Source organism: Cadophora gregata (assembly GCF_030347475.1).
Source record: "Cadophora gregata isolate MNR1 chromosome Unknown scaffold_47, whole genome shotgun sequence".
In the NCBI taxonomy this organism is placed as follows: domain Eukaryota; kingdom Fungi; phylum Ascomycota; class Leotiomycetes; order Helotiales; family Ploettnerulaceae; genus Cadophora; species Cadophora gregata.
This window is the reverse complement of record NW_026695970.1, coordinates 3,846-17,120: the sequence shown is the minus strand read 5'-3', so window position 1 is coordinate 17,120 and position 13,275 is coordinate 3,846. Positions and strand designations below refer to the sequence as shown.

The following is a 13,275-nucleotide window of genomic DNA, read 5'->3' as shown; positions in this document are numbered from 1 at the left end:
TGTATATTAAAGATGAAACGGAGTAATGTAAACCGTCTAAAATTGGAGCAGGATATACACCCAATACAACTGTAAATATCACTAATGTAAGTAATATAAAAAATTCACGTTTATTAACATCACTTATGTTAGCTTCGAAAAATTTACTGAAAGATCCTCCAAAAGCTATTCTGTTAAACATATATATAGTATATGCAGCAGAAAACACTATAGATGAACTAGCAAATACACCTAGTAAAGGTAATCTTTCAAATACACCATAAAGAGACATAAATTCACCTACAAAATTTAAAGTAAGAGGAACTCCACAATTACCTAAAGATAAAATGAAGAATAAGATAGAAAATAATGGCATTATCTGAGCAATACCTCTGTAGAAACTAATTAACCTAGTTCCAGATCTATCATATAATACACCTCCAGCACAAATAAATAAACCACTAGAAACAAAACCGTGTGCTAAACCTAAAGCTATACCACCTTCTATACCTTGTATAGTATTACTAAATACACCGATAAGGTAAACAGCTGCGTGTGATACAGAACTATAAGCTATAAGTTCTTTGATATCTATTGTTCTTAAAGTACTAAAACTAGCATATATAATAGTAATAACACCGATAAGATATATAATATATGTATAATCTAAAGAAGCTTTAGGTAATAAAGGTAATATTAATCTGAAAATACCATATAAACTTAGCTTAAGCACAATAGCAGCTAATATTATACTACCACTTAGGGGTGACTCTACATGAGCTTTTAATAATCAAGTATTTAAGAATATCGTAGGTGTTTTTACAGCGAATGCTATAAATATACCATAAAATAAAAATAATTGTGTTGAATAATTAAAATTAGTTTTGTATAAAGCATCAAAATCTGTTGTACCCATTATAGAAGACATAGCTAATATAGATAATAATAAGAATAATGAACCAAATAAAGTGTATAAAAATAGATAAAAACTAGCCCTTACTTTATTACTTGATCCAAATAAACCTATTAGTATAAATAACGGTGGTAATATACTTTCGAAAAAAATATAAAATAATAATATATCTAATACTAAAAATACAGCTAACAATAATGATTCTAACAATAAAATTATTATTACAAATGATCTCACATTTTCATTTATAGAATTCCAATTACTTAATAATGCAATTGGTGTGATAATAGTTGTCAACAGAACAAAATATATAGACAAACCATCTAAGCCTAAATAAAAATCAAAAGAACTAATTTCATGATATTCTTGTACAAACTGGAACTGGTTACTACTGAAGTCAAACAGTATAAATATAATTAATGATACTATAAGGTTTACGATAGAAGTACTTAAGGCTATTGTTTTAATACGATTAATGTTTAAAAAAGACAATTCGTAAGACATACCTGTGGATATAGTAAATACACCCAGTATAGGAATTAATAATAAAAGTGTAAGTAACATAATTTATAAAAAAAAAAAAACACAAATTTCCCTCAGGATTAAATATTAAATTTAATCTTTACTAATACCATATATAACTATAAGGTAAACCGCGCTAAAATAAAATTTTAAATATATTATACCTATTAAAAGTTTTTATTGATTTTATTAATTTAATTAAAACATAAAGTTAATGAAATTTTTTTACAATAAAGAAATATTACTGGGTATTATTTCAAAGCTATATAGTATACAGGGTACAAGTATAACAAAGGCAATAACAATAGGTAACAATATAGTTCAACAAAAAGACATTAATTGATCAAATCGTATTCTAGGAAATGAGGCTCTAGCTCATATGAAAATAAAAATCATAGTACATGATTTTACACCTAAAGTTAAACCATATAATAATCCTTCTATTAAAGGACCAGAGAATAAGCTTTCATTATGTAAATTATTTATATAATATTCAAAATTTATATATTGCATTAATGTAAACAAAGGTAAATAATCATAAAGATAACCACCTAAGAATAATATACTAGTTAATATACAAATTAAAACAATACTACCATATTCAGCTAAGAAAAAGAATACGAATACAACAGCAGCGTGTTCTGTCATAAATCCACTAACAAGTTCTGATTCTGCTTCGGCTAAATCAAAGGGTGCTCTGTTAGTTTCCGCTATAGATCCTATGAAGAATATTATAAAAACAGGAAATAGAGGTATTATAAATCATATAGCTCTTTGAGCTTCAATATTAACAGTAAGATTTAGACTACCTGTTAACATAACAACAAGTAATATAGCTGAACTTAATATTAATTCATAGCTAATTAATTGTGCGGTACTTCTAAGTGAACCTAAAAAAGCATACTTACTGTTAGCACTTCAACCTGCTAGTAATATACCATACGTCGATAGAGAAGAAACAGCTAACATATAAAGTATACCTAAATTGAAATCACTTAAGGATAAACCAGGCCCATAGGGTACAACTAAATAACCTAATAATGAAAATATTAAAGTTATAACAGGACCAAGAAAAAATAAACCTAAATTAGCTTGTGTAGGTGAAACATACTCTTTTAGTAGCAGTTTTAAGGCATCAGCAAATGCTTGTAATAAACCATAGTACCCTACTATATTAGGACCTAATCTTCTTTGCATACTAGCCATAGTTTTTCTTTCGGCTACGGTTACATAAGCTACAGTTAATAAGACAGGCACAGTTACTAGTAATACTTCTAGAACGGAAATTAAAGTTGGTATATATAACATTGATTAATCATTTTTTTTTCTTTTTTATATTTAATCTATATAAAATAATTAATAAATTATTTTATTAGATTAAACCATAAGGTTAAAAATAAATTTTTCACTAAGTATAAAGAATATTTATATTAATAAATATATTTATACTTTACTACAATTTATCTATTATTATTTAATATTTTATGTATAACTATTCTTATCTAAGACTTGAACTTAGATCAAGATATTAGAAGTATCCTGCTCTACCATTGAGCTAATAAGAGATAAAATAATTTATATATATAAATATAGTAAATAATCTAAGTAAATATTTTACGCATATGTAAGCTAAAACACATGTAAATGTAAAAATATGAATTTAAAGCAGGTTTAAATAAGTATTATAAGGGATATGGAGGAATCAAACCCCATATTTAAGATCTGCAATCAAAACGTAGAACCATCTACTGCATATCCCTGATGTATAAATTATATATAAGTTGCTATCCTTAACTATGTATATAAGATATACACCAACAAACCTAAATTTTTGTACAAACTAACCAAGATAAATATTTAAAGTTATTTATAAAACATCAAACTAATTATTATTATTATTATTATTCATTTGAGCTTCTAGAAATTGTATTCTAGAATTAAGCAGAGTAGCTTTGGCTTCTGACCTTACTTTATCTCTGTTGAAACGTTCTAGGTCACTCTCTATTTGATTCTTTAGATTAAATTCGTACTCCGTCGTAGGTATTGTAGGTATTTTTATATAAACACTTTGTGCGTAAGCCATTTTTCTGTCTAAAATTCGTATAAACTTTAAATATAAATTTTTATGTTCTACGGCTGTTTTTAGATCCATTCTCTTAAATTGGTTAAGTATATGTGAATTATAATCAATATGTTTACATATTTCATCCTGTATAGGTACTTCACCACCAGGAACGTTAAACCCAGGCGGAACAATAGTTTTATTAGGTGTGTATACAGAAATAGGAAATACCATAGATCCTATATCACTTCTAAAGATTCCAGAACTTCCACCCCTATTTCTATCGTAATTGGGATGTAATTCTCTATCTACACCTTTACCTTTATCAGGCTTTAGACCTGAACCCGAATCTGAGTCAACTTCCATAGCATTGTATAACTTAGGTTTAATAACTTCGACAGAAGATCTCTCACCTAAATCCATAGTATCCATGCCAAATAAAAACTGTTTTAAGTTGAAATTAATACCTTTTATACCTAAATATTCCGACAATAAACCTATTATACCTGTGTTAAAGGTTCAACCTAATAATCCTATAGCTATATTGTTGAAAAAATCACAATATTCTATATGAAAACTACCCGAAATTAAATATTTAATCGCCGCTATAAATGTAACAGTTAAAATAGCTCCACAAAATTTTGCTAATGTAAAAGTTGCCGTTGTATTTTGTACCATTAGATATAATTTTGTTTTCATCTTTTTTTAAGTGTAATGGTCTAATAATGTATTTTTTACTATTTTCGAAATTACATTACTCAACCATTACTAATACAACTTAATTTTACTATTTTCGAATGTACATTACTCGACCATTACTAATAAGGTTTCGTTTTGCTACCTCATAAAAATTGTAATAAGCAACTTTATAATAAAATTCTTATCTAAGACTTGAACTTAGATCAAGATATTAGGAATATCCTGCTTTACCATTAAGCTAATAAGAGTTTATGTTATATTTAATAACATGAATATAATATACGAATTCATATAAATTGTATAATATAATATTATTATGATTGCACTTAAGCAACATATAATAATAAAAAAGCCATCATTAAAGCGAATAAACCAGTGGCTTCTGCAAATGCAAAACCTAATATAGCGTAAGAAAACAATTGACCTCTTAAAGAAGGATTTCTAGCAACACCTAATATTAATGCACCGAAAACTACACCAATACCTACACCGGCACCTATAAGGCCTGTGGTTGCTAAACCTGTTCCAATAATTTTTGCTGCTTGTATCACCTTTTATGTTTTTTTTTTATAGAGAAAATATCTATAAGTTTAAGTTGCTTGTTAAAAATATAATATAAAATTTGAAGCATATATAGTTTCTATTATATCCATGTTAATAGAATTTAATTTAAATATCTTAAATAAAAATTTTTGTTATAATAGTTTTTTGTTTTGCTTCGTAAAAAGCAAACGATGCCCTAAAATATAGGAATACGAAGGGATCGAACCTCTGGTTTAAGATCTAAGATCAAAAGGTAAAACCATTTACCGCATATACCTATTGTATATATTATATAGACTAATACGGAATTAATCAACATAATATATACATCCAGAAACATTAGACTTTATAAGCTAATCTAAAAATAATAGCGAATAAAATTAAATAAAACAAACAATAAAATTTTGTATAGGTTAGATCTGGGTGGTTAAATAAAAGATGTCTTTATACGCACATGTTTAATAATTAAAAACTAGAATTATATCATTATTTATACTAAGATTTAAAATTATCCATGTAGTAATCACGCTAATAATATAACCAAAAAGACTCATTAAATTTCATCTTGTAAAAGCATAATACACCATAATCAAAGGGGTTCCCTCTAGCATTATTTAATTATTACTTTTATTAATAATCAAAGTATTTTGTTAAAATAAAAACTTTATAAACCTATACCACTATTTACTATCATTGTTAATTTGTTCGAAAACAATATTAACAACAGCTGAGATAACATTTACGATATGATCTACATCCTTTTTCCTTATTATATATGAAGGAGCAATAATAATATGGTCTCCACGTACACCATCGACAGTACCTGTACCAGGATAAACTGTCATGTTGAATTTGGATGATATTGCCAAATCTAATATTTTGTTCGCAATGTTAAATCTACGTTCGAAAGGCTCTTTGGTTTTTTTATCTTTAACAAATTCTAGACCCCAGAAAAGACCCCGACCCCTAATGTCTCCTACATTAGGATGGTCAGCCAGCGCAGCTTTTAATCGGCTTTCTAAATAAGCACCCTGTTTATTAATATTGTCCAGTAAATTTTTTTCCTTGATGATTCGTAAAACCTCAAGAGCAGCTGCAGCTTGTATAGGCATACCTTGGTATGTTTGTCCATGTATAAACTGTCCACTACCCTTAATTAGCACCTTGATAATTTTTTCATTTACCATTAAAGCAGCTATCGGTTGATACCCTGCACCAAGTCCTTTACCCATCGTTTGAATGTCAGGTACAATACCCTCTGCTTGCCATGCATGCAGAGTGCCAGTACGACCCATTCCACACATAACTTCATCAAGTATAAAAAGAGCCCCATGTTTATGACAAACTTCTCGCATTGCTTCAAGATAACCTGGAACATAGGGTACACACCCTAGAGCGGCACCCACTATTGGCTCGGCTATGAATCCGATGACAGTATGCGGACCTAACTCTATAAATTTTGCCTCTAGTTCCTCAGCTTTTCTCACTACGAAAGCTGCATCAGATTCACCTTTTAACCGCTGTCTATAAGGATTACACGAAGAAATATGGTGAACATTTCTCATAAGTAATGGTATGTAAGGTGCTCTACGATCAACATGTCCTGATATACCCAAAGCTCCAATAGTATTACCGTGGTATGAACCCCTACGAGCTATGAAATTGAAACGGCTAGTTTTATTGTCTTGATCATAAAAGTATTGGCGAGCCAGCTTGATAGCAGCCTCCATTGCCTCAGAACCTGATCCAGTCAAATAGACTTTGCTCATTTTTCCACCAGTACTCTTGATAAGTTCGTAGCACAAAGCTTCGACAACTCCACTAGATCAAAACGTAGAAGCCAGATAGGGTACTCCTGTTTTTATTTGTTTAGTTATTGCAAGAATGACTTTATGATTATTGTAACCTAGACAAGAAACAGCCGCACCCGAACTTGCGTCAAAGATCTTACGACCTTTATGTGTAAAAAGAAAATTGCCTTTACCACCTATAATAACAGGATACGCTTTTACAAGATGACGACCTAAATAAAAGAGCTTTCTTGCGTTGATTTAGGTGACAGAGAACTTTGTAAAGGTAAACTCACAAATGCGTGAGGTTTCGGTGGACTACTTAAGGCTCATTCTAAACTATTGTAACTTCTATTTAATAATGTTTGTAGACTATCACTATAGAATTGTGGAGTTAATCAAGGGTATCTGCTTGCGGCTTTACCTTCAACTAACTGAACATAAACTATATATAAGAATAATCATGTAGCGACAACACTAATGATACTTCCAAAACTACTGATTAAATTTCACCCTGCAAAAGCATCAGGGTAATCACTAATTCTTCTAGGCATTCCCTGTAATCCTAAGAAATGTTGAGGGAAGAATGTTACATTAACCCCTATGAAAAGTAATCAGAAATGTACTTTACCTAACATTCTATTATAATCTAAACCTAACATTTTAGGTATTCAGAAATATCATGCACTAAATAGAGCAAAAACAGCACCCATACTTAAAACGTAGTGGAAATGAGCAACAACGTAGTAAGTATCGTGGAATGCAATATCAAGAGAAGCGTTAGCTAAAACAACTCCACTTACGAATAATATATATTAACTTATAATCTTATATAACTAAAAATATAACCAAGATATATGCCACCTAAATTAGCATATTTTTTAATGGTAGCATGATTTATATTTAAATTTCTTTGAGCCTCAGTTACTCCATCAAACTTTGCTAAAAACTTTTTATCTTTATCATACACAAACACAGCTTTTTTAATGTGACTTTTATTACACATATCTAAAACTAGTGCCTTACAATCTTTACCTGTTCATTCCTCCAGCATAGGGTAATCATAAATATTATAAGGTAAATTAGTAAAATATCACTCTCCTCTGAATAAGGTTTGATTTTCTATATATGAAACAATTGTAGTATGGTTGCTTTTGATAAGTTTAGCTAAAGTTAAAACAGAAGGAAATATAACCAATAATTCTTTATGTGAATTATAAACATAAACAGGATAAGCACTTTGAGCCTCAGCCATTCTCACTTTGCTTTCCATAGAATGACTTTTATTATAAAAAGGATTATTTTCACCTGTTAAAGCTTTGGCTATTAACCCTTTAGTAGCTTCACTGTGTGTTCTATTTTTAGCTAATTGAGATAACAATACTTTAGTCTCTTCTGTATGTTTATAACCTAAAGAAGAATAACCTTGTTTTAAAACATTATAATAAGGTATTACAGACGTTATATAAGAAGTTTCTCTTATAGTTAAAACATTAGCTTCTGCATACTCTAATATATGTACAGAAAAGTTAGACTGATCATACTTAAGTAAGGCTTTTATAATAGGCATATTTCTATTTTGATTAGCCTTAAGAAAGGCTTTATTTAAATAATTTTTAAATCTAGCTGAGAGATTGATAGAACTTCCAACATAAGAATGTCCATTTATGTTATTTATCAGGCAATAAACACCAGACTTATCTTTCTGTTCTATCAGGATTTTTTTTCTGTCTTCTTTAAAGTTATTGTATACCTTTAAAGAGTTTAAATCTTCAATGCAATCTTGTTTTTTTGTTGAATAAGCACGTACAGTACTTATTTTATTATAAGTTAATATATTATTATTTCATGGACTATATCTTCTCATAAAAATATTATGAGGACCACGTTTAGTCTCTGAGGTACCTACTCAGATAATTTTACTTATCTTTTGGTTACCTGCTGATTGTTCAAAATTATACATTTTTACTATATATAGTAGCATAATTGTCAGAAGTTCCCAGCATATGGTGATCTTTAAAGGGAGAGCTAAGTGGATTATTAACCCTCCTATGGTGAACATGAATACGAAACCTAAAGCAAATAACATTGATGGTGTTAAATGTAAAGATCCTCCGTAACAAGTAGCTAACCAACTGAATATTTTAATACCGGTAGGTACAGCAATAATTAATGTAGCAGCTGTGAAATAAGCTCTAGTATCTACATCTAAACCTACAGTATACCGTCTACATATTAGTCCTATTAAAAAGAAAAAAGTCGTAATCTACTCCTATACCCTTTCGCCTGAAGGTTGAGTACCGATCTGTATCCCCTAATCAATAAGGAGCAACTACAGAATATCTTTTATTAAAAAGCTTTTTTTTTATTATGATATATAATTAGATTGTTCCTGCTCTACGTGTTAGGATAATTACTTCGGGTTTATATTTTTTTTTATAAGACAAAAACTTTTTAACTTTACAGACAGGCTAATGCAGTATCTTTAATTTAGGGTTACTTAAGTGTTATTTCGCCCTAAAGCCGGTTTCCCGGTGACTAGAGTACACCTTACAGTTAATAAACTCCTTATTTTACCTTAAAGAGTAAGGTTAATAGTATAAGTTGAAAACTAGTACTACGTATAATATTAACTTAAATTAAAAACTGGAGAACCATCTACTCGTTGCTCTTTTACAGACATATATATTCACTTTAATGCCTGATTTAGATCCGCGATCACCCATTTTTCTTTCGTCTATCCCTAATGATATTACCATACCCTGAGTCATTAATCAGGCCGGTCATATCGTTTCCAATACAACTTTGGTTACTAGAGCTTTAGGGCTTCCCCGGAGTTTGGCTCCTCTTACACACATTAATGAACGACCAATATTCATTTTTCTATGTGATGACTTCAAACAACAAAACCTAATACACCAATTGACATCATAGCATATACCCGTCTTCCGTCTTCAGCCTACATAACAATATGTATAAACTACAAAAGATTATAAAAACATACTTAATATTTCTTTAGCTATTTCATAGACTTCTTCACTTACTTCTTTATTAGCGTTAGATGTTTCTACAGTATTTATATCCGGAGAACTAACACTTTTTGCAGGAGAAATAATCTCTTTATTTAAAGGTTTAGGTAATTCAGATACATTACTTTCAAAATTTAAATTAGAAAATTCTTTGAACCGAGATTCTTTTAAATTTAAAAAAGTATCCCTTTCAATATTTCTTTTATCCAATTCTATTTTAAATAATTTAGCTTCTAGAGGATCTATAGTACCATTTGAAACTTTTATATTTAAACCTTTATTTATTAAGTCATATATAGTATTAAAAGTTTTAATCTTATTACTGAACGTTAAATTGGCTATTTTCAATGCCTTTTGATATTCTTCAAGTGTGGTTATGTTCAATTTATTAAACTTTTCCATTAATAGGAGCTCAAATTTTTCACTATTATCAAATATTTTAATTACTTCTTCAGACTTTTTATCATCTATATAATGTGAGTATTTATAATAAAATTTTTCTAATTTATCTGACTCTATTTTTTTTAAGTTATTAAATTTATTTTTATCCTCTAACATTTTTGCATACTTTTGTGATGAATTATTAAAAGAATCACCTTTTTCCAGCAATTTATCTAGTTCTTTTCTAAATAATTTTTTGTCCATGCTATTTCATTTTATATCTAATTTTGCTTAACCTTTAATCTAGGATTAAGTCTATTTCATTAATATAATTTATATTAATTATTAATTTGTTAAATTATTTTTAAATTACAAATTTAAAACAACCTAACTTTAAAATATTATAAAGAAAGAGAAAATTGTTGGATTCTTATTAAGGTATTATGGTATTATTTAACCAAACAAACCTTATAGTCGTTGAACGTTTTTACTATTTGAAGTAAAATTCGCTTCAAGTTAACTTATTTTAAGTCTTTCTTGAAATTAACCCAATTAATATAATATTTACTATAAATATCATAAATATTATGGGACAATAACTTGTTTATCCCTAGCGTAGCTTTTTCAATTATCCAAGATTTTGTTCTTTGAAACTAGTTTCATATTGTGTTAAGTTAAAAGCAATATATTATACTTTTAACCGCCATTTTTTTCAAAATGGATCAGACTATTTATTCAATTTTCTCTACTTATTATATTTGCAACGCGAAAGTTGTGAATAAGGCAAATATGTGTAAATAGTACAAGACAGCTAAGAAAAAATAAAAAAGAAAAAATAAGAAAAATATAATTTAGACTAAAAGTATTAGGTTTGTATACTAATATTAGTAATTTAACGTTTTGTATATGCTAAATAGAGGCTAAGCTAACGTATAAATTTAATTACATCTTACTTTCTTATATAAAAAAAATACAATTTTAACTTTTCAGATGTAAACCCCCTTTCGAGGCTACTAGAGTACACCTTAAATATAAAAACATATATTCAGTGCCGTCTACTCGTTGCTCTTTTACAGACATATATATTCACTTTAATGCCTGATTTAGATCCGCGATCACCCATTTTTCTTTCGTCTATCTCTAATGATATTACCATACCCTGAGTCATTAATCAGGCCGGTCATATCGTTTCCAATACAACTTTGGTTACTAGAGCTTTAGGGCTTCCCCGGAGTTTGACACTGTCGAACTATGCTAAACTTGCTTAAGGCTTATTAAATTCCTAAATATCCGAACACACTCTTGTTAGAGCTAGCAGATATTGTAGTACTTATTATACCGAATCCTGGTATAATTAAAATGTAAACCTCTGGATGCGATTAAAGATAAATATATCTTTAATGGGACTCTATCTTTATCCTCTGTTGTTTCACTTATTATTAAACTTGGTTCACGCTTTACCTAACATACTTTCAGGTGAAGCAGAATAAGCCTTAAGGTCTTTTAGCTCAAAATATTTATCAATTAAAAATAACCTTTGTTTTTTATTTGAAAAAGATGGATACTTAAAGATATAAGACTTAAATGCTTCGATGTCGTTTCGTCCTTGTATAGATCATTTATAATAACCATTTTGACTTTTATCAAAATAAATATTACCACCTAAAATATCTTTAAAAGGAATAACGTCGACTAATAATTTATTAGTTACAGATATAGTTAGTTGAGGTATACTATTTTTAATAGAATAAGTAATCGTACCATCTGCATCAAAAAACCCTGAAAATCAGCCATTATCAATAGTAATTGAATCAGCATATTTGATTTTTATATCTAAGTTTAAACAAATAGATTCTAACTGTTTAATTCTTGACGTTTGTCTAATATTACCGTTTATTCTATGAATAAGATCTACCATGCCCTTTTTATTATGTAGTCTATATCTAAGGGCTTTTACACCAGATCTTAATTTTATGGATCCACCCAGTTTTTGTTTAATGATAGCTAAAGCATGTTCATCCGATAAACCCATAGTGATTTCACAACTAGGATAGCCTGCTTTACTTAATAGAAGAGAACCATCTCCGTCTATAAGACCAGCTAACCATTCATTTCATGCTTTGTCACTTAGGGGTCCGGATTTATCCTGTAAACCAGGTTTAACTATAGAGGATAATGGACGTGTAGTCTCTGAGGTTCCTACTTGGAAATTAAATCCTTTTGTTACCTGCTGATTGTCCGACAATAATAAGGTTTTCACTTTATAGGGATGTTTAAAACAATATGTTAATAATACACCACTTATTAATAAAGTACTCATTAATGAGTAATAGGAGTTCCAGCATATAGTCCATGTCATTAAATAAATTACTTTATCTACGGGCCATTGTTGACCGAAAAATCAGAAAAGATGCTGGTATAAAATAGGGTCACCACCTCCTGCTGCTTCGAAGAATGATGTATTAAAATTTCTATCTGTTAAAAGCATAGTAATCGCCATTAAATTGTAGACTTACTGGATGAAATCCCATAGTTTAAAGTTTTTCTGTGGTGCAAGACATGCAAAGCACAAGACTTTAAGCTTAAAAAGTTATTAAAACTTAGTGTAAGTACGCAAACATTTTCATGTTTGATTGGACCATATCTTATATTTTTACGTTGTAGAAGTCTTGCAAGTGATCTCAAGTAAAATCAGTTCTGAAATTATTCATAGCTGATTTGATCTTTACAATTTTTTCCTTACCTTTATCTGTCTTATGCTCTTTTCTATCAAATATGTTAACCACTTCCATTCAATCCAAGGAATCTAAATGTTTAGTTCCAAATAGAGGAAATTGTAAAAGATAACTTTTAGCCTTAATATTCCCTTTAAGGTTCGTAGTTCTAACTCTATACTGAGGTTTTGGTTTATCCGATCTTATTTCTTTTACTTCCGTTTCTAAAAACTCCGCGATATAAGTTAAATAATTTAGATTATTACATCCTTTGTGATCTTGTCGTCTTTGAGATATTTCTAATTTACATTCAAGTTTAGGATATTTTCCTGAAAGAGTAGTTCTTACTTGGAAAGAACCGTCTGCTTCTATAAACCCAGATAGCCACGGATTGGTATTTAAAGGTTCTATAGATACAGAATATTTTTCAATATTTGTTTGTTTAGTTTCATTAAAAAAATCTATTAAGGCATTAAGACTATATAATTTAGGTGTTCTCATTTTTCCATTTATTAATGAAATTACTAACAATATACCTTTAGAACTATTTATAGTTAATATATAAGCGTCTACCCCTTTTTTTCTAGATAATGAACCTAGGCCTAATTCTTTTTGAATAAGCAAAGCTAAAGGTAAATCTTTT

The 13,275-nt window shown here is 29.0% G+C and overlaps 2 non-coding genes across 2 annotated transcripts; both read right to left on the bottom strand.

Moving 5' to 3' along the window:
- Positions 1 to 2,908: 2,908 nt before the first annotated feature.
- ONS95_010786 lies at positions 2,909 to 2,979 on the bottom strand. The gene has a single exon. It is a non-coding gene; the product is annotated as a tRNA-Arg (tRNA).
- Positions 2,980 to 4,352: 1,373 nt separating this feature from the next.
- On the bottom strand, positions 4,353 to 4,423 carry ONS95_010785. Its single transcript has one exon. It is a non-coding gene; the product is annotated as a tRNA-Arg (tRNA).
- Between the last annotated feature and the right edge of the window lie 8,852 nt (positions 4,424 to 13,275).